The sequence below is a fragment of the Colobus angolensis genome, unplaced genomic scaffold (genome assembly GCF_000951035.1).
Source record: "Colobus angolensis palliatus isolate OR3802 unplaced genomic scaffold, Cang.pa_1.0 Scaffold56, whole genome shotgun sequence".
Classification (NCBI taxonomy): Eukaryota; Metazoa; Chordata; class Mammalia; order Primates; family Cercopithecidae; genus Colobus; species Colobus angolensis.
Genome location: NW_012119154.1, coordinates 9,554,614 through 9,575,098, shown reverse-complemented (window position 1 = coordinate 9,575,098; position 20,485 = coordinate 9,554,614). Strand labels below are relative to the sequence as shown.

General features: G+C 44.6%; 1 protein-coding gene across 1 annotated transcript in view; it reads right to left on the bottom strand.

Annotated features, from left to right (window-relative positions):
- Positions 1 to 20,485, bottom strand: part of ST6GAL1 (ST6 beta-galactosamide alpha-2,6-sialyltranferase 1) — a 145,269-nt gene that overhangs the window by 102,350 nt on the left and 22,434 nt on the right. Inside the window, exon 2 of the mRNA XM_011961590.1 lies at positions 8,370 to 8,511. The gene's annotated coding sequence lies outside the window, so the exon portion shown is untranslated. The remainder of the gene's footprint in view (positions 1 to 8,369; positions 8,512 to 20,485) is intronic.

Sequence of the window (20,485 nt, the reverse complement as noted above, 5' to 3'; positions counted from 1 at the left end):
AAGGAAGGAAGGAAGGAAGGAAGAAAGAGAAAGAAAGAAAGAGGCAGGTAGCATAGCATAATGACTAAGAGGACAGACTTGGGTGTCATACTCCCCAGGTTCAAATTCCAACTTAGTAGCTATGAGACCTCTCTATGCCTGTTTCCTCATTTATAAGATGGAGTTATAAATTGTACCCAATTCTTAGGGTTGTCATGGGGATTAAATGAATTAATATACAAAAAACACTTAGTGCCCGGTCCATAAGAAGTGCAGTATCATTTGCTGTCATCGTTCGTTTCTCTCCCCAGTGCATTGAAGTTGCCTCTCCATCCGTAAGAGGAGAGAGTGGAAGATGCTGAGCTAGGGAAGGCTTGAGGCCATGGCAGCTGCCCTTGGTACTGCATGATCTCTAAACACTGAGAACACAGTCCTCCTGGGCCAGCTCCAGAGGCTTCTTCATCTCGGCTGCCAGTAAGTAGAGATGTGGGCATGCTGGCACCAGGGAGGAATCGGGTGGAAAGCATAACAAAAAATCAGCACTTACAGGTTGTTTGCTCATCTGTGAACAAAACCAATCCTCCCTGGAAAAATACACAGCTCTATAAAACATCACTTTTCATGGGTCCCCAAGGACAATGACAAAAGATTTCCTATAACTGGTGAACTGGGCTGAAGAACAAGGAAGTCAAATTTCTGGGGCAGCTCTGAAAATGATGGGAGTTTGTCAGCAGCAAATTCTCTTGCTTCCCATGCTTAAGGAGCACAGGCTGTGGTCTAGATTTAGACAGCTAGACTGGGGGAGCAGAAAGAGGCACACAAGCAGCTGCTAGGGAAACACAAATTAAGACCACAATAAGATATCGCTACACATCTATTAAAACAGTTAAAGTTGGCCAGGCGCAGTGGCTCACACCTATAATCCCAGCACTTTGGGAGGCCGAAGCGCGTGGATCACCTGAGGTCAGGAGTTCGAGACCAGACTGGCCAACATGGTGAAACCCCATCTCTACTAAAAATACAAAAAAAAAAATAGCCAGGCTTGGTGGCACACACCTGTAATACCAGCTACCTGTAATCTCAGCTACCTGTAATCCCAGCTACTCGGGAGGCTGAGGCAGAAGGATCGCTTGAACCTGGGAGGCGGAGGTTGCAGTGAGCCAAGAGAGCGCCACCGCACGCCAGGCTGGGCGACAAGAGCGAAACTCCGTGTCAAAAAAAAAAAGAGTGAACAGCTAAAGTTAAGAAAAAGTGACAACACCAAATGTGGAGGAAGTGGATTATGTTGCTGGTGGGAATGTAAAGTGGTACAGCCACTCTATGAAATGGTTTGGCCATTTCTTCAAAACCAAAATAATATGCTCACCATGCAACTTAGCAATTGAACTCCTCGGCATTTATATCAGAGAAGCAAAAATCTATGTCCACACAATAATCGGAACACAATTGTTCATAGCAGCTTAACTTGTAATAGCCAGAAACTGAAATTAACCAAAATGCCTCTCCATAGGCAAATGGTTAAACTGTGACACATGCATACCACGGAATACTATTCAGTAATTTTTAAAAAAGAGCAAACTATTGATAAATTCTACAATTGTGGTGGACCTGAAAGGCATTATGATGAGTGCAAAAAAGCCAACCTCAAAAGATTGTATATCGTATGATCCTATTTAGAGAATATTCTCAATAGGCAAAATTATAGAGGTGAAAAACAGAGGTGGGGACAGGGTGACAATAAAGGGTCAGCACAAGGAAGACCTTTTTGATGATAAAATAGTTCTGTATCTGCCGGGCGCGGTGGCTCACATCTGTAATCCCAGCACTTTGGGAGGCTGAGGCGGGCAGGGCACAAGGTCAGGAGATAGAGACCATCCTGGCTAACATGGTGAAACCTTGTCTCTACTAAAAATACAAAAAAAAAAAAAAATTAACCAGGCGCGGTGGGCGCCTGTAAACCCAGCTACTCAGGAGGCTGAGGCAGGAAAATTGCTTGAACCCGGGTGGCGGAGGTTGTAGTGAGCCGAGATCGCACCACTGCACTCCAGCCTGGGTGACAGAGCGAGACTCCATCTCAAAAAAAAGAAAAAGAAAAAGAAATAATTCTCTATCTTGATTCTAGTGATGCTTATACTAACCTACACACAGGAGAAAATGACACAAACTATACACACATGTTGTACCAATCTCAGATGCCTGGTTTTGATATCGTACTATAATTATGTAAGAAGAAATAAGAAACTAAATGAAGGATGCACCAGGAGTCTCTGTACTGTGTCATCTACATCTACTGTGTCCATCTACAATTGTTTCCAAATAAAAAGTTAAATAAAAAGAAAAGGCGCATAGCCAGTAAGAAAACTGGGATTCCAGTTCAGACTCTTTGCTCCAAAATCCTGGTGTTCCAACCAGGTCAAATTATTCATAGCACTATGTGTACCAAGACATTTCATATTTCCATGTCTTTGCACATACAGACGTCTACTGAGGCTACCCTTCCCTCACCTAGATAACTTTTCATTTATTTTAAGTTCCAATTCATATAGCTTCTCCTTAAGGAAGCTTCCTTGACTCCCCATCCTGAGATCACTGCTCTTCCTCTGCACTTCCTGTGCACCACACTTATTCAACTGAATTGCAATAATTAATTTACTTGCTTTCATCTCCTGTCATGTACAAGCCACAGAATTGGAGAACAATTTTGCAAAACATATCCAGTAAAGGACTTAATCTGTAGAACATATAAGGAAACTGTACAACTCAATCATAAGAAGACAAACAACCCGATTTTCTTTAAACGGGCAAAAAAATCTAAACATTTCACCAGAGGAGCCATGCAGGTGGCAAATAAGCACATAAAATGAAGCTCAGTATCATTCGTGTTTATGGGAATGCACAAAAAAACACAATGAGATATCACCATACACCTACTGAAATGAAAAAGATGGGCTGCGCGCTGTGGCTCACACCTGTAATCCCAGCACTTTGTGGGGCTGAGGCGGGCGGATCACTTGAGGTCAGGAGTTCAACACCAGCCTGGCTAACACGTGAAACCCTGTCTCTACTAAAAATACAAAAATAAGCCAGGCATGGTGGCAGGTGCCTGTAATCCAGCTACTCGGGAGGCTGAGGCAGGAGAATCGCTTGAACCCCGGAGGTGGAGGTTGCAGTGAGCTGAGATCGCGCCACTGCACTCCAGCCTGGGCCACAGAGTGAGACTCTGTCTCAAAAAAAAAAAAAAGAAAGAAAGAAAAAAAGAAAAAGAAAAAGATAGACCATACCAAGTGTTGGCAAGGAAGTGAAGTGCCTGGAATTCTAGTACACAGCTGGTGGTGACATAAAATCGTACCTGTTCTCTAGATGACAGTTTGGCAGCTTCTTTAAAAGTTACACAAACGCCCACCATATGACCCAGCCATTCTACTCTTAGGAGATTACTCATGAGAAATAAATACTTATGTCCCACAACGTTTTTTTCCACAAATGATTCTAATGGCTTTAATAGTCCAAAATTTGAAACAATCTAAATGTCTGTCAACAGGTAAATGGATAAATGAATTGTGGTATATCCACAGCTAGGACTACTGATATTCACAACATTGATGAACAGCAAAATAATTACGCTGAATGGAAAAAAAAAGCATGCTCTGTAATTCCATTTACATAAAGTTCCAGAAAATGCAAACGAATCTATAGTGTGAGAAAGCAGCTTAGTCTAGTGGTTGCCTGGGGCTGGAGGGCAGGAAATGGAAGGGGGCAGGAGGGAGGGATAAAGCTCAGCAGGACACTTTTAGGGGTAATCGTTATGTTTATTAACTTAATTGTAGGAATAGTTTCATGACTGTATACATATGTCAAAACTCACCAAGTTGTACAACTTAAGTATGTGTAGGGTTTTGTCTGTCAATTACACCTCAATAAGGGTGTATGAAAAAAAGATTAATGGGTACCATCCAATAGACATCTACTTTGTGGGGAAAAGGTAGGTATTATTTGGCCCGTTTTACAGATGATGAAACTGGGTCAGAAAAGTGGGTCAGAAATGGGTCAGAAAGTGGGGAGGTCACGCAGCTATGGTCAAGTCAGGCTCAGATCCAAGTCAAATGGCTGCAAAGCTGGGCCACTTTTGTCCATACTGTGATGCCTGTCTACAGTGGCAAATTCCCAACCTGAAGCCATAGGCTGTAACTCCCCGGCCTAAGCAAGACCTCTATGAAGGCTCCAAAGGAGAGTGAGGGGCTGGGGTTGCAAGAGATCTCCAGCATCATTGAAATGACACCCTCTCCCTCTTGGGTTGCCACTGCCACAAATACCTCCAACAGCCAAAGTCAGCCCATCCTGGACCGGATGGGCTAAGGCAGGAAGGGCTGTGCCTGCTCCCCAGGACACCCTGGCCTCTAATGCCATGACGGTTTTGTGTCAAGGACCTGACCAGACAGTCAGCAGAACAGACTCCACTTCCTCCCATGCTACAAACAAGATCCTTCCCCTTTCTGGGCCTCCATTTCCTCGAGTGAAAGCCATGATGGCTAACGATCAAGCCTTCCAAGTAGCTCTTTCGGCTCTAATTCACGTTCTGAGTGCCCTGCTGAGCCGAAGCTGAAGGCGGAGCACCACCTCCACTTAGCAGTGCCTCCCCAAATCACTCCCTCGGCCACTCTGCCTCCTCCTCTCCTCAGCCCTGTCCCTCAGCAAGTCTCTTCCAAAGACCCTGACTCCCTCCCCCATCTGCTGGTTTGTGCCCCAGTTAGCAAGTCAGGCGCTTAAAACTCTGTGTTCAGGCTAGGCACAGTGGCTCTCACTTGTAATCCCAGCACTTTGGGAGGCTGAGCCGTGTGGATCACCTGAGGTCAGGAGTTCGAGACCAGCCTGGCCAACATGGCAAAACCCCCTCTCTACTAAAAATACAAAAATTAGCCAGGTGTGGTGGCAGGCACCTGTAATCTCAGCTACTCGGGAGGCTGAAGCAGGAAATTCGCTTGAACCCGGGAGGCGGAGGTTGCAGTGAGCTGAGATTGTGCCACTGTATTCCAGCCTAGGCAACAGAGCGAGACATCATCTTAAAAAACAACAACAACAACAACAAAGAAACAAACAAAAAGAAAACACCTCTTCAGGACTCTGGGAACCCCGGACACACAGCTACTTGAGACATCATTTCTCCCTCTAGAGTTCTTGAAGGAAAGGCTGGACATGAGTGGTGACAGATGGATGGAAAAGAGAAGGTCCTAAGCAGCCTTGAAGTATAGAAGCTCCTCCTCTTGTCCCTGTCAGATCTGTATGTCCAAGTGTGGGCCAGAGTTTCTTGCCCAAACAAGCTGAGATATTTGGCAGGGCACATAGTAGGCTTTCAGTAATTATCTGCGGAACTGAATTCAATCCCTCTAGCCAGAGGAATAATCTCTTCCCGAGCTGCAGAGGAAAAGTAAGCATACCTGTCTCTGTGTACTCCCCTGGAAACAGTTCTGAGAGTCCAGAGACTGAGATGCCCCTTGCTTCTAACTGGCGGGGAGATCTGGGGGCCCAGTGCCACTGGGCCTCACCTCCTGGGGCATCAGGTGAATGAGAGGACTACACTATAGAACTCTATATATGCTCCCAGCTCTGGTGCTATCTTACTGTACAAGGAAGAGCCCTTGGGGTTTGAAAGGAACAGTGCAGCATTTTGTAAAGCTCCAAGCACTTTGAGCTGCAGCTGTTCACAGAGCATCTGAGATGGAATGATATTCCCCGACTGGAGAGACTCTGTGTGTCAGAACTGGATTTTGGAACTACCACGTGGGCAGGTGCTTGCCATAAAGAGCACTCACTAGCTTTGAGAAGCTGTGGAGGTCACAGACAGCCTTACTGTATCTCTTTTGCTTATGAGCTGTGAAATCTTGCAGAAGTCTCTTTACCTCTGTGAGACCCAATTTCTATATCCGTGACATGGGATGGATACCTTGTTAGCTCATCACAGAATTAAACGAGATAATATAGACAGATCACAAAACACTGCCGGGAACCATCATGAGCTCAATCAACAGCCTCTTCCCTTCTTTCCCTTTGTCATAAATAGACCTAAAGGTTCTCAGAATAAGATCTTAGTTAGGTCGGGCACGATGGCTCACACCTGTAATCCCAGCACGTTGGGAAGCCTAGGCGAGTGGATTACCTGAGGTCAGGAGTTCGAGACCAGCCTGACCAACACAGTAAAACCCCGTCTCTAAATAAAAATACAAAATAATTAGCCGGCATGGTGGCACATGCCTATAATCCCAGCTACTCAGGAGGCTGAGGCAGGAGAATCACTTAAACCTGGGAGACGGAGGTTGCAGTGAGCTGAGATCATACCACTGCACTCCAGCCTGAGCGACAGAGTGAGACTCCGTCCCAAAAAAATAAAAAATAAGATCTTAGTTGATTTTGCTGACCAGAAAACCAGGCCTCTGATGGCCTTAAGTCCAAACACACTAGAGACGTACTTCAGGAAGTACACTGGGACTTCAGATACAGGGGAAGGACTAGGAAGGGAAGAGGCAGGGCTGGCACCTGGAGACCACCCACCACGTTCCCTGCCAGTTATATGTAAGCTCCGTGATGAGGCGGCCTCCTGAGCAGCGCTCCATCCTCCACCCCTCAACCTGAGCTGCCCTCCTCCCAGGAGTACGTACTTTCTCCTCAGGCACTAGTAATCACCAGCTCAGTGGCCTGGGGTTCTTAAAAGGAGGGTGTGGGACCAGATGGACTCTGCAGACCTCACCACCTTTGTAATTTTCTGAACCTACAATTCTACAAAATAAACTGGTGCTTAACGGATGTCCCACCTGCTCCCTATCCCTCCTTTGGGACACATGAAGAGATTCAGGAAGCAGAGGGAGGGGGACAGAGGCTGGGACTTCATTATGCTAATTTATTAGCTCTAATCTGCCGCAACAGCAGGGCTTTGAAGAAAGAGGCTTTTGTTGCAATTTCACATTTGGCAGGAAGTCCCCACAGCCGCGTTAGAGATTATGAGTCAAAAGCTCTGATTTCAGTTCTGGCTCTTACATCCTGCATTGCTGACGCTCCCTTTTCACACTTCTCTGACCAGCTTCTTGACTTTTCCGGGAAGGAAATGTGCCCCAGATGTTGGCCAGTAAGTGGTGGGTTTTCATCTGCCTTGATAAAACAGTGTCAGTAATCCAAAGGCTCCCCAAGGAGCAAAAGCCAAAGGGGGAAATGCAGCCAACTTCTCTCTACCACCGAACCAAAGGTTGCCCAGTCAACTAAGTCCCTCTCTACAGGGGCAGGGAGGCTCACTGGATGCAAAACATTTCTACTTTCATTATTTTATGGGACCCTCACGATTGTTGTATGAAATAATGACGGAAATCTCACGTTCATTTATTCATGCAGCTCATGTTACTGGGCACCTACCGTTCACAGGTGAGGAAATGAAGGGGTGCATAGGGGAAGTGGTTTGCAGGATGCCCCCCAGCCTGGGGTAGAGTAAGACCTGAAACCGGCGGCTTGCTTACCTAATCAGAATTTCCAAAACGAAAAAGCCTTGGGTTGTAGCACTTGCTCATTTCCGTGGCATAAGTTTTCCCATCGTGGTCAGTTTCAACCCACCCATCGTTTTTAATCGTTTTTAACAAGCAGTTTGCAAAATTCTTGAATATATAAAAATTGGGAAACAGAGAGAGTTTCCAGATCAGGGGGGGCAAGTTATCCTTCTGCCTCACCTTCCTAACTCCACGCAGGAAAAATCAACATCCTATGGAAGCTTAAAGAGTAACCTTAATAGAAAACCACCCGGAGGATTGTTAACAGGGGCAGGATTTCAGATATATTGTATTTTCTTCCACAATAGTATTTTTCCAGTCATCCTATGAGCATATATTACTTTTATCATCAGAACATATCTAGGTCATTAAAATCAATTTTTAGTGAGCTTCCCAGAATGTTTTGGAATAACCTCTCTGCATAATTGTGACTCTGTCACCCTTGGGTTGAAAGAGAAAGAGAGCGCAGCGAGCGCGCGTGTTTGTGTGTGTGTGTGTGTGTGTGTGTGTGTGTGTTTCCCAAGAACTCCCTTGCAGAGCAGAGGAGGTATACTTAAGTTAAGCATTCACCTGAATCTGGCGCAGTCTTACCTGGAGGATACACTTATTCCCTTGGGAATTCAAATTTCACCAGCAACTGAGAAAATACAACTCCCATCAAGATTCCAAAAGGCCTGCTCTGACAAACCAGAAGCCTTTGGTCACCAAATGACCTTGCCTCCCAATGGGCTGAGGCTGAAGCAGATGGTTTAACTGAACCAGAAACTAACTGCTCCTTATTTCCTGAGAAGGCCCTCTGCCTCCCGCCCCTGCAGAAAGGCATTGTGTCCTCTCTTCCTCAGGCTGGGATTCAAGCGGTCTTACCTCAGCACTGGGATGGACACCTGGCACCAGGGCTTGGGACAGGCTCAAGGCGGCCAGTCCATTTCAGCTGGGCTCCATGACATTCACCACTTCTTCCTGGACTGCTGGCTGCAGGGCTCTGTGCAATTGGCTCTCCCCTTGCCTGCGGGGGGAAAAAAAACAACAACAAAGCGAAGTTTCACCAGAAGCACATAGGTTAATACATCCAGGAGGAAAGACACTTTGCTCCTCCCATTGCCAGCTCTGGTCGCTAGTGCTCCTTTCAGAACCACGGCCCTCACCTGGGGCAGCTAGCCTCCTTTCCAGGACCTAAACGAGCTACATGTTCACCCAGACTCATCCCTCTAGGGCTGTACAATTTGAGAGTGAGTTGCAGATTAGGCAAAGCAAACTCAACTACAGTCATGGAATCGTTGTGCTACACACTACTCGTGGTAAGAGAAAGCAAGGATTAGAAGCTACAGATAGGGCCCAAGACTTGTGTTTAGAGAAGGCCTGCAGACAATGGATTTCAATCAACAACTACATCAAACTTGTTCACAGTCTCCTTTGACCTATAGTATGTTGTCTATGCTGTTACAAATGTGAATTCATGCCTGTAATCCCAGCTATTTGGGAGGCTGAGGCAGGAGCATCGCTTGAACCCAGGAGGTGGAGGTTGCAGTGAGCCAAGATCGCGCCATTGCATTCCAGCCTGGGCAACAAGAGCGAAACTCCATCTCAAAAAAAAAAAAAAAAAAAGCGAATTTAATTTCTAATTCATTTTGGAAGCATTCTTAACTGATTCTAAATTTTCAAACCATATATTATTATAGTTGTCTGAATAGAGAGCATTTGTTTTTAAAGTAATTGTTTTTCCTTGTGTCAAAAAAATGTATGTTCAATCTATCAATTCTAGAAAATACAATTAAATGAAAAGGACAAAACGTACCTATTCTTTCTTCATCCAAGATAACTACAGATAACATACTCTGCCTGTTTCTTGTTTCTATTTTTCAGATTATTTATAAAGATGTAATAAAGCTGGGCATGGTTTAGTAAGTACTGTGTCATTAATCTTCAGCAGCATTATTTTAATGGCTACATGATATATATGTACCCATGAGTCTCCAGTGAGCCATGTATAGTACCCCACACAGCTGTACCATAAATTGTACCCAACCCTCAAAGGCTGGACATTTAAGTCACCTCCAACCTTTTGTTTTGTTTTGGTTTTGGCTAATGGCAAATAGTGTTTGAAACAAAATCTTCCAGGGATCCCCACGATTATTTTCTTCAGACAGTCCTAGGAATAAAATTGTGCTGGGTCAAAGAGTTTCCACATTTTTCAGGCTTCTGAACAGTCTTGGCATGCTACCTTCAGGACTACTGGTACCATAGAAACTGCTCCCTGCAATGAAGAAATGTGCCCATTCCCCTAACACTCCTCTCTCCCCCAAACCCCTCCCTCACCCACATATCCTCATTCACCTGCTGTAACCATTTCTGGTGGAAATGAAGGTGGAGTTCTCAAAGTCTGACTTTTCGTTTTTCATGCTCACACTCAGCTCACCCCCAGCCTAAGATAAGACCCATTATGCTAAATGAACTCCACTAATCAAGCTTAGGAAAGAGGGGTACATGAATGATAATTCGTAAGGAGAGAAAGAGAAACCCATGGAGGGACAGGGGAGTGATAGATACACAAGCACAGTGTCCAGGGGAAAGAAACCCTTAGATACAAAGAGAAACGAGAGTCATCCCATGAGACAGCAGATGCTGACAGACAGAATTGCAGCTGAAGTGAGCCAAGCGACGGGTGGTAACGTCAAGACCTCACAAAGATTCAGGGCAAACAACAAAGGCATCCAGTGAGATGGAAAAAGAAAAACTTGCTTGAGGCCTTGGGCACTTTCCTGCTACTTATAATTAATGCCAACAAAACACCACGAGCCAGGGTCACTGTGGGGAAAGAAGAGCAGTCAGGGAAGAGGTCTTAACAGGCAAACAGCTGAGCTAGTGGTCAGCTAGGAGCCACCCACAAGAAGCCTTCCTGGGGGAATAAGAGCAAAGTGTTCCTGGGGTGGGAGTGGGGTGGGCACTACTGGGCTGACTGCTCTGCCTCCTTAACAGGAAGGAAGACCCCACTCTCCATCTCTCCCTAGCCAGCCTCTTGTATCCTTCCTTTCACTCCAGGCCAAACCTTCAGTGAGAGATGGATAATTCACCTACACAGATAACTAGGTTTCTCAGCCCTGTGACCCAAGCAAAAGCCTTTGGGGACCTGTCTCATGCCCCTTTCCAGCTGACCTGCCCCGTACCCTGCCACTCGCATGCACCCTACACTCCAGTCATAGCAATTTGCAATTCATGAGGGAATGGGGGATTCCTTTCATGCTTCTTAAGTCCTTTGGAAAATGGTTTGCAGATCTCCGATATTTAGGCAAGTCATTCTACCTGCCTACCCTGCCCCTACCCCACCTACTCATTCACCGGGACTTCCCCTGATGGACAAAGAGTAGAACTTTGACTTAAAGACAATTCATGCATACATGAGGAAGCTGGGCCAATCTGACACTCTTTCAAAATTGCAACTATGAGAAAAGACTCTAGTCAGCTGGTGGTAGACCCTGGAGTTAAGGGAAAGGTATTGGTGGAACCGTGACAAGCAAATGCCATGCACAAGATCAAGTGATGGGACCGGGCGCAGTGGCTCATGCCTGTAATCCCAGCACTTTGGAAGGCCAAGGCGGGAGGATCATCTGAAGTCAGGAGTTCAAGACTAGCTTGGCCAACATGGTGAAATCCTGTCTCTACTAAAAATACAAAAATTAGCCAGGCATGGTGGCGTACACCTGTAATCCCAGTTTCTAGGAGGCCGAGGCAAAACAAGTGCTTAAATCCAGGAAGTGGAAGTTGCAGTGAACCAAGATCAAGTCACTGCACTCCAGCCTGGGTGACAGAGACTCTATCTCGAAAAAAAAAAAAAAAGATCAAGCGATGGAGTTACAGGGGGCTCTATGGAAGGAGAGGAAGCTGGCCTACAAAGAGAGCAGGCAGAGGCCCAGGGAGAGGTAGACAGAACATGCAGGCCCAGGACAGCAGGTATGTAGTGAGTCCAGTGGCCATGAGGCTCGTCTCTGCATACTTCTTACTCCTGCACGCACTCCCTGACCCCCTTCAATTTGGGAGGGCGTCTCTGTTTCTTGCAACCAAATTGTTCCACGTACAACAATCTCTCCAAGGCCCTGAGGCTGCAGCAATCTTGGGCTGGGAAATCAGAACGGAAAGAGCAGGACTTATTTCCAGCTCTGCTCAACACAGCAAATCTATGCAAACTAGAGGCCTGGTACTGAGGGCAGGTGCTGCAAGTAACCCTGCCTGTGAGGCCCAGGCAGGAAAAGAGTTAACATGGGCCTGGATTTCTTCATCTTGTGCAAGAGCTTGGTTTAAATGGGCTCTGGGGTCCCAGCTAGCTCTGGCTCCTGAAGCTTAAGGGGGCTCGAAGTGAGATTGGGGGCTCCCCTACGACCTAGTGCATGTCTTGGGCAGGGCTTGGGCCATCCATTGTAAGCACTCAAAGTCTTTTTAGAACAAAAAAAAAAAAAATTTCTCAAATTTGTAGCTGAATTTAGATAGATAATCAAAATCTACTGGATGGGGCCAGACGCAGTGGCTTATGCCTGTAATCCAGCGCTTAGGGAGGCCGAGACCAAGACGGGTGGATCACCTGAGGTCAGGAGTTCAAGACCAGCCTGGCCAACATGGTGAAACCCCCCCTCTACTAAAAATACAAAAATTAGCCATGTGGTGGGCGCCTGTAGTCTCAGCTACTCGGAAGGTTGAGGCAGGAGAATCACTTGAGCCCGGGAGGCGGAGGTTGCAGTGAGCTGAGATAGTGTCACTGCACTCCAGCCTGGGCAACAGAGTGACACTCCATCTCAAAAAAAAAACAAAAAAAACCAGAAAACAAAAATCTACTGATAGGGCCATGCTAGACTGCGAAAGTGTAGTCGGATAACTCTTCTATTTTAAATTCTAAAGTTGTTTTTTTCTATCAAGTAGATTATATAACTTCCTCCTATCACCATACTGGGCACTGCAGATTCAGCTGATCATAGGCTCTGCATGCCTCGTACCTACTCACACGCTTCCTGGCCGCTTTAACACAGTTTCCGCTTAATTCACAACGCCCTGTAATCTGTCACCACAAGTTCTGCTCTCTGAGCTCCTCCTATCCCACAAGGGTCACTGGGCCTGACACCCAGATTTGGTTTCTCTACTTTCCTCTCGAGGCCCAGTCAGCCAAGATTGTGCTCAACTCCTTCCTTGTGCGCAGGGCCTGTTCTCTGCTTTATCTCTTGGGGCACTGTACTGTCCCCCAACCCTAGAGCCCCTGGCAGCAGCTCAGCCAATCCCCTTTCTCCTCCACCCTTAGACCCAGAAGCACCTAGATGACACAGAAGATGATTCTAAGGAAGAGGGTGGCTAAATGAGAGGCTGCCTTGGGCGCAGCGACTCCTTCTTGCCTCCAGCAAGTGTTTCCTTCAAGTAGGTGTACAATGTGTGAGGTACCGACCACAGACCCAGAAACAGGATTTGGAGAGCCCACCAGGTACCAAGGAACCCAAAGAAGTTCATAAATTGAGCCAAGAATTTCATGGCCCAGCCCCTCAAAGCAGAACCATTGCTCAAGGGCCCTGTGTTGAGTCAGAGAACAGGTTCACCTGTCACAGGAGTCAGGCTGTGGCCCCAAGCCCCTGGCTTCAAGAAGCAATCCCCACTCAGCACACTGGAGCCTCAGGGTGCGATAACCCTTTTAACCCTGGAGCCATTCTTCCACATGGTCTGAGATGTGAGCAATGGTTCTGATTATGTTTGAATATGGAAGCTAAATGAGCTAAGAGCTTTTATTGATCCTTGTGCATAAAACATTCCAGAATCTGGGTCTCTACAAATCTGCTGAACACAGCAGTCAAATCAGAAGACACTGCACCCAAAACACAATAAGAACGTCTGCTAAGATAAGGAGACCTCCCGGATTATTTCTGTCCCCCTTTTCCTCTCTCAGGGTTCACAGCCCTTCTTGATGCTTCCTGTGGGGAGCCCAGATCCAACATTACAGGGCTCCTGTTCTAGACCTAATAATATTCACCACAAATGTTCATTTATTTTTCATTTCAATTTTTTTTTTAGCAACTACTATGTGCCAAGATAAGATCCATTATGCCAGGCGCTTTATGTACTAAGTTATTCATTTATTCCTCACACAATCCTATGAAGCAAGGAATGTTTTCTCCATTTTCAGATGAGGTGACGTCAGCTTTAGTGACCAGCATAGGCACAAAGCAGGTAAGTGACTAAGCTAGAGTTTCACACACAAAGCTGCCTCCCCCAGCTGCCTTTCAGGGGCTTTTCTTTATCTTCCCTCTAGTGCTAGGCCAAGAGATTTCAGCAAAGAGCTGAAACTAAGTATGAGTTGCACACTGAGTACATGGGTGAGCTCTGACAAAAAGAGAAATGGTGTCTGCATTTACAGAACCAGAAAAGGGAAGTTCTTCTGCCAGTGCCATACACAAAATTTCCAAAGGAGGGTGCCTCTGCACATTTATTTGATGGTGTTGTTAATATGTTCTCTAGAGCAAACAATTATTCAGCTTTGATTGCATGCCTATTTTAGGTGCCAATCTGGATACAGGGGGAGACACTGAGCCTTTATTTATTTATATTTTTATTTATTTTTTTATTTATTTTTTTGAGACGGAGTCTCGCTCTGTCACCCCGGCTGGAGCATAGTGGCACAATCTCAGCTCACCGCAACCTCCGCTTCCCACGTTCAAATGATTCTCCTGCCTCAGCTTCCCGAGCAGCTGGGATTACAGGCACCTGCCACCACACCTGGCCAATTTTTGATATTTTTGGTAGCGACAGGGTTTCACCATGTTGGCCAGGCTGGTCTCAAACTCCTGACCTCAAGTGATCCACCAGCCTTGGCCTCCCAAATACTAGGATTACAGGCATGAGCCACAGCGCCCAGCACAGTGAGCCCTTTTTCAAATCAAAGCAACACACACCCGTGATTTTTAAGGTCCAGTGGTACTGCAAGGCTTGTAAGGAGAAACAGCAGGCCCTGCCCCACCCTCCATATCCCTAATTCTGTCTTTCAACTCCTGTATCTATTTCCAGAGTCATCTCAGTGTATCTAAATAGCATGCTTATAGTTTTTCAATATTAGATGTTATTCATAGACTTCCTATTATAGATAATAAGGATTTAGCTCCTTACCACCATTCCATATACCACCTCCCCTGTCCCACATTCTCCCAACAGTTATACCATTTTTAAGTCAACACTAATAAGTTACGTTATTAAGTTACATTATTTTGTCAAGTAATTATTAAGTTACATTATGATAACCAGACAAATTATTGTTCATAGCTGAGCCATGTGTGGTGTTATGATTAATTACTTTCATGTACATTTCTTAGTTGCCATTTGTAGAGACCATTATTGCCTCAGTTGTTTGTTTGCTTAACTTTCTATGTACTTGTCACAAATTCAGCCCTCAACATTCCAACAAAATTATAAAACTCATCACAGTACACCAAATATACCGTTATGTACTCATCTTTTTCTTAATTCTTAAAAATCTCCCTTCTGGAAACTTCCATTCTCCTCCTTCAACCTGAAGTGGTTGCTCTCTGTGCTTAAAGGAAGATCCCATTTATTCTTAGTTTACTCTCTAGTTTTGGAGAAACAGATGCATCGTAGATTCCTCAAAAAAGGCTGTATGGGAGATAAAATCATTGAGACTTCCCGTACCTGAAAATGCCATTATTCCACCCTCATATTTGATTAATAATTTGTCAGGATATAATTTCTCAGTTGGAAATACTATCCTCTCAGAATTTAAGGAATGGCTTCATTGTCTCCTAGCTTCTGTAGAGATAGATGATGTCAATCACATTTCTATTCTTATATATAATCCATTTGTTTTGGGGAATTCTCTCCTGTCGAGAAGCTTTTCTTCCGGCGTGTGTCTGTTTCTCAAGTCATAGCCCCGGGTACTCAAGTGGGCTTTTCAATGTCCTTCAGTTCTCAAAGTTTTTCTTATATTATTTCTTTAATAAAGTTTCCCTTTCATTGTCTCTATTCTCTTTTTCTGCAAGTCTTACTATTCTGATGTTGGGCTTCTTAGAATAATCCTTTTTTCTTTTTCTTTTCTTTTCTTTTAGTCAGGAGGGACAGGGTCCCACTCTGTTGCCCATGCTGGAGTGCAGTGGTACAACATCAGCTCACTGCAGCCTCAACCTCCTTGGCTCAAGTGATCCTCCCACCTCAGCCTCACAAGTTTCGGGAACTATAGCATGCACCACCATGTCTGGCTAATTTTTGTATTTTTTAGTAGAGGTGGGGTTTCGCCATGTGGCCAGGCTGGTCTCAAACTCCTGGGTCCAAATGATCCACTCACCTTGGCCTCCCAAAACTCTGGGAATACAGGCATGAGCCACCGCACCCAGCACATTTTCTTTCTTTCTTTGACTTTCTGCAAGGTTCCGTAAGTTTTCTTCAATTCTATATTCCAAACCCTCTACTGATTTATTCTTCTATCACACTTTTAATTTCCAGAAGTTCTTTCTTAGTCTCTGAATACTCCTCTTTGTTGCACATTGCTTTTATTTTATTAATGCAACATATTCTCTTATCTCTCTTAGACTAGTAATTACAGGTTTTGTGACGTTGTCTTCTGCTCCCTATATTTTCTCTATTTCTTGTGAGTTTCTAGTGTTGTTGTTTTTCTCTTTTAATTTCTGCCTTTCATGTTTCAAACTTTTCTCAAATATCTGGTTATCATTAGCTGTCTTTTTAAATTGAAAAGTGAGACGCTAAAAACTGACCGGATGTTCTGTGTGCATGATCAGTACTTCTGAACTGGTGGATCTTACGGGAGGGTGATTGTGAGTCAGCTGTACATTTTGTTTGGAACACCCTAAATATCAATATCTATCGGCTTTTTCTCTTGGGCTGTTAAGTTTATGCAGAAAGACTCCTCTAGCCTCATGACTAGGGAAAGCAGAATCTGACTCTAGTATCCAGCACCGTGTGACGGAAGCAGAAAAAGTGCCGGGAGCAGCGAGAGGCCTCACTGGTGAGCGTGTAGACTTTCCCTCATTCCCTCTGGTATAGAACGGCATTTCACATATGCCCTTCTTAGCCTGGCCTGCTGTGCCTGATCTTAATCAGGTCTTAAAACTGAGCATGTTCCTGGAAAGAGCCTTAAAGGAAATATTAATTACCAGGAAGAAAAAAAATACACACACACACACACACATTTTACAGGCATAGATTTATAAGGAGTCTCACATCAGTCCAAATCAGGTTTTGCCACCAAATGGGTTAAGAATAAAGCTTCACTTTCATAAATTTTTGGACTTGAAAGTTGCAGATAAGGGCTTGTTTGTGTATGCATTTCCTACACCTCCAGTCACACTTGGGACATTTTTCACAGGGATTTTTCTCACTCTGTGGGGCCGGCTGCTTGCAACAAAATACGAAAAAAAAAGGAGGTAGTTGAGATGTGGGTGCAGGGGGAAGGCCAGGCTCCACAGACAGACGATCTAAGGACGCAGTCACTTGGCAGATTTGAGTCCTAGTTCTACGCTAGCAAGCTGTGTTACTCTGAAAAACTTGCTTAACCTCTCTGCTCCTCAAAACTCACAAGCATTCCTACACACCAGCAAAACATAAGCAGAGAGCCAAATCATGAATGAACTCCCATTCACCATTGCTACGAAAAGAATAAAATACCTTGGAATACTCCTAACAAGGGAAGTGAAGGACCTCTTCAAGGAGAACTACAAACCATTGCTCAAGGAAATAAGAGAGGACACAGGTTGGGCACGGTGGCTCATGCCTGTAATCCCAGCACTTTGGGAGGCTGAGGTGGGCGGATCACAAGGTCAAGAGATCGAGACCACCCTGGCCAACCTGGTGAAATCCCGTCTCTACTAAAAATACAAAAATTAGCTAGGCGTGATGGCGCACACCTGTAGTCCCAGCTACTCAGGAGGCCGAGGCAAGAGAATCGCTTGAACCCAGGAGGTGGAGGTTGCAGTGAGACAAGATCACGCCACTGCACTCCAGCCTGGGTAACAAGAGTGAGACTACGTCTAAAAAAAAAAAGAGAGAGGACACAAACAAATGAAAAAACATTCTGTGCTTGTGGATAGGAAGAATGAGTATCATGAAAATGGCCATACCACCCAAAATAATTAATAGATTAAATGCTATTCCCATTAAACTACCATTGATATTCTTCACAGAATTAGAAAAAACACTACTTTAAAATTCATAGGGAACCAAAAAAGAGCCCATATAGCCAAGACAATCCTAAGCCAAAAGAACAAAGCTGGAGGCATCCCACCACCTGACTTCAAACTATACTACAAGGCTACAGTAACCAAAACAGCATGGTACTAGTACAGAAACAGATACACAGACCAATGGGACAGCATAGAGGTCTCAGAAATAAGACCACACATCTACAAGCATCTGATCTTTGCCAAACCTGACACAAACAAGCAATGGGGAAAGGATTCCCTATTTAATAAATGGTGCTGGGAAAATCGGCTATCCAGACACAGAAAACTGAAAATGGACCCCTTCCTTATACCTTATACAAAAATTAACTCAAGATGGATTAAAGACTTAAATGTAAAACCAAAACTATAAAAACCCTAGAAGAAAATCTAGGCAATACCATTCAGGACATCAGCACAGGCAAAGATTTCACAACAAAATCATCAAAAGCAATTACAAGAAAAGCAGAAATTGACAAATGGGATCTGATTAAACTGAAGAGCTTCTGCACAGCAAAAGAAACTATCATCAGAGTGAACGGACAACCTATAGAATGGGAGAAAATTTTTGCAATCTATCCATTTGACAAAGGTCTAATATCCAGAATCTACAAGGAACTTAAACAAATTTTCAAGAAAAAACCCCATTAAAAAGTGGGCAAAGGACACAAACACACATTTCTCAAAAGAAGACATTTATGTGGCCAACAAACATATGAAAAAATGCTCAACATCACGGATCATTATAAAAATGAAAATCAAAACCACAACAAGATACCATCTCATGCCAGTCAGAATGGCAATTAGTAAAGTCACGAAACAACAGATGTTGATAAGCCTATGAAGAAATAGGATCGCTTTTACACTGTTGGTGGGAATGTAAATTAGTTCAACCACTGTGGAAGACAGTGTGGTGATTCCTCAAAGATCTAGAACCAGAAATACCATGTAACCCAGCAATCCCATTACTGAGTATATACTCAAAGGAATATAAATCCTTCTATTATAAAGATACATGCACGCATAAGTTCATCGCAGCACTATTCGCGATAGCAAAGATAGGGAATCAACCCAAATGTCCATCAGTGATAGACTGGATAAAGAAAATGGGATACATATACACCATGGAATACTATGTAGCCATAAAAAGAAGAGATCATGCCCTTTGCAGGGACATGGATGGAGCTGGAAGCCATTATCCTCAGCAAACTAACACAGGAAGAGAAAATCAAACACCATCTGTTCTCATTTATAAGTGGGAGATGAAGAATAAGAACACATGGACACAGGGAGGGGAACAACACACACTGGGGCCTGTCAGGGGGCCTGGGGGAGGGAGAGCATCAGGATAAAGAGCTAATGCATGTGGGGCTTAATATTTAGGTGATGGGTTGATAGGAGCAGCAAACCACCATGGCACATGTTTACCTATGTAACAAACCCACACATCCTGCACATGTATCCTGGAACTTAAAATAAAATAAAATTTTAAAAAACCTCTCTGTGTCTCAGTTTTCTCATGTACACATTTTGGGTTATTCCAAGTAATTTTGAAGTGTCATTGTGAGGATTTTGTTAAATTCAGCCAACAAATGTGGATGATGCCTCTGATTCCTGAGGCGTTGCTCTGGGTCCTAAAGAAATAGCTGTGAGCAAAAGAGATAACATCTTTGCCCTCACGGAAACAAGTTCCTAGTGAGAACAGACACAGGGTAATAACTCAGATGGCCACCTCCGCTATTGAAGAGCAACGAGGCGGGATAAAAGGGAGAGAGTCAAGTATGACGGTGGGAGGAGACAGGCATGAGATTATAATCTTATATAAGGCTGTCAAATGGCCTGTTTGACAAGGTGACATTTATATAGAAACCTGAAGAAGTGATGAAAACAATGGGATACATGAAGGAAGGTGTCCTGCCTGGAGGAAGCAGTGGAAAGGCTCTGAGACCAAAGTGTGCTTTATGTCTGAGGAGTAGGCTCAGTGAGGTGAAGCAGAATGAAGGGGTGGAAAAGAGCAGGAGATGAAGTCTGCAGGGTCTGAAGGTTGGGTCACACAGAACCCTGTAGGCCTTTCTAAGAACTGGCTCTGAGTAAAAGAGGAAGCCTTTGTTGGTGTTTTGAGCAGAAGAACGACATATTACTACAGCTTTTAAAATGATCACTCTGGTTATTGTTTTGAGAACATACCACAGGAGCAAGATTATAAGCAGGAAACTCAGTTATGAAATGATTCTAAGAGATGAAACAGGTCTTCTGTCCTGAATCAACATGAATTTGATGAATTGAGTAAGTAGTTGGTTTCTTAATGTATTGTGAAAGCACAGCTGACATGGTTTGCTAACAGTGTGGGTGCAACATGAGAGAAAGAGAATTTAGAATGACTCCAGAGTTTAAGCCCTAGAAGACGGAAAGATGAAATTGTTGTCCACGGAAATGAAGATGGCTCTTTCAGGGAGAAAAGCAGCAGTTCGATTTTGGGCTTGTCATATTTGAGATGCACATTAGACGCCTAAGGAAACTTATCAAGTAGATGGTTGAATATCTGAGCATGGAATTCAGGGGAAAGGTGTGGGTTGGAAATATAACTTGAGGGTTGTCAGTAAATGGATGATATGAGATTGCCAGGGCATGAGGAGACACAGGAGAGGCTAAGTCCAAGGGCCACTCCCGGGGGCACTCCACAGTGACCAAGTAAAAATGAGCCAACAGAGAATCGCTTGAACGCAGGAGGCAGAGGTTACAGTGAGCTGAGTTCGCGCCACTGCACCCCAGACTGGG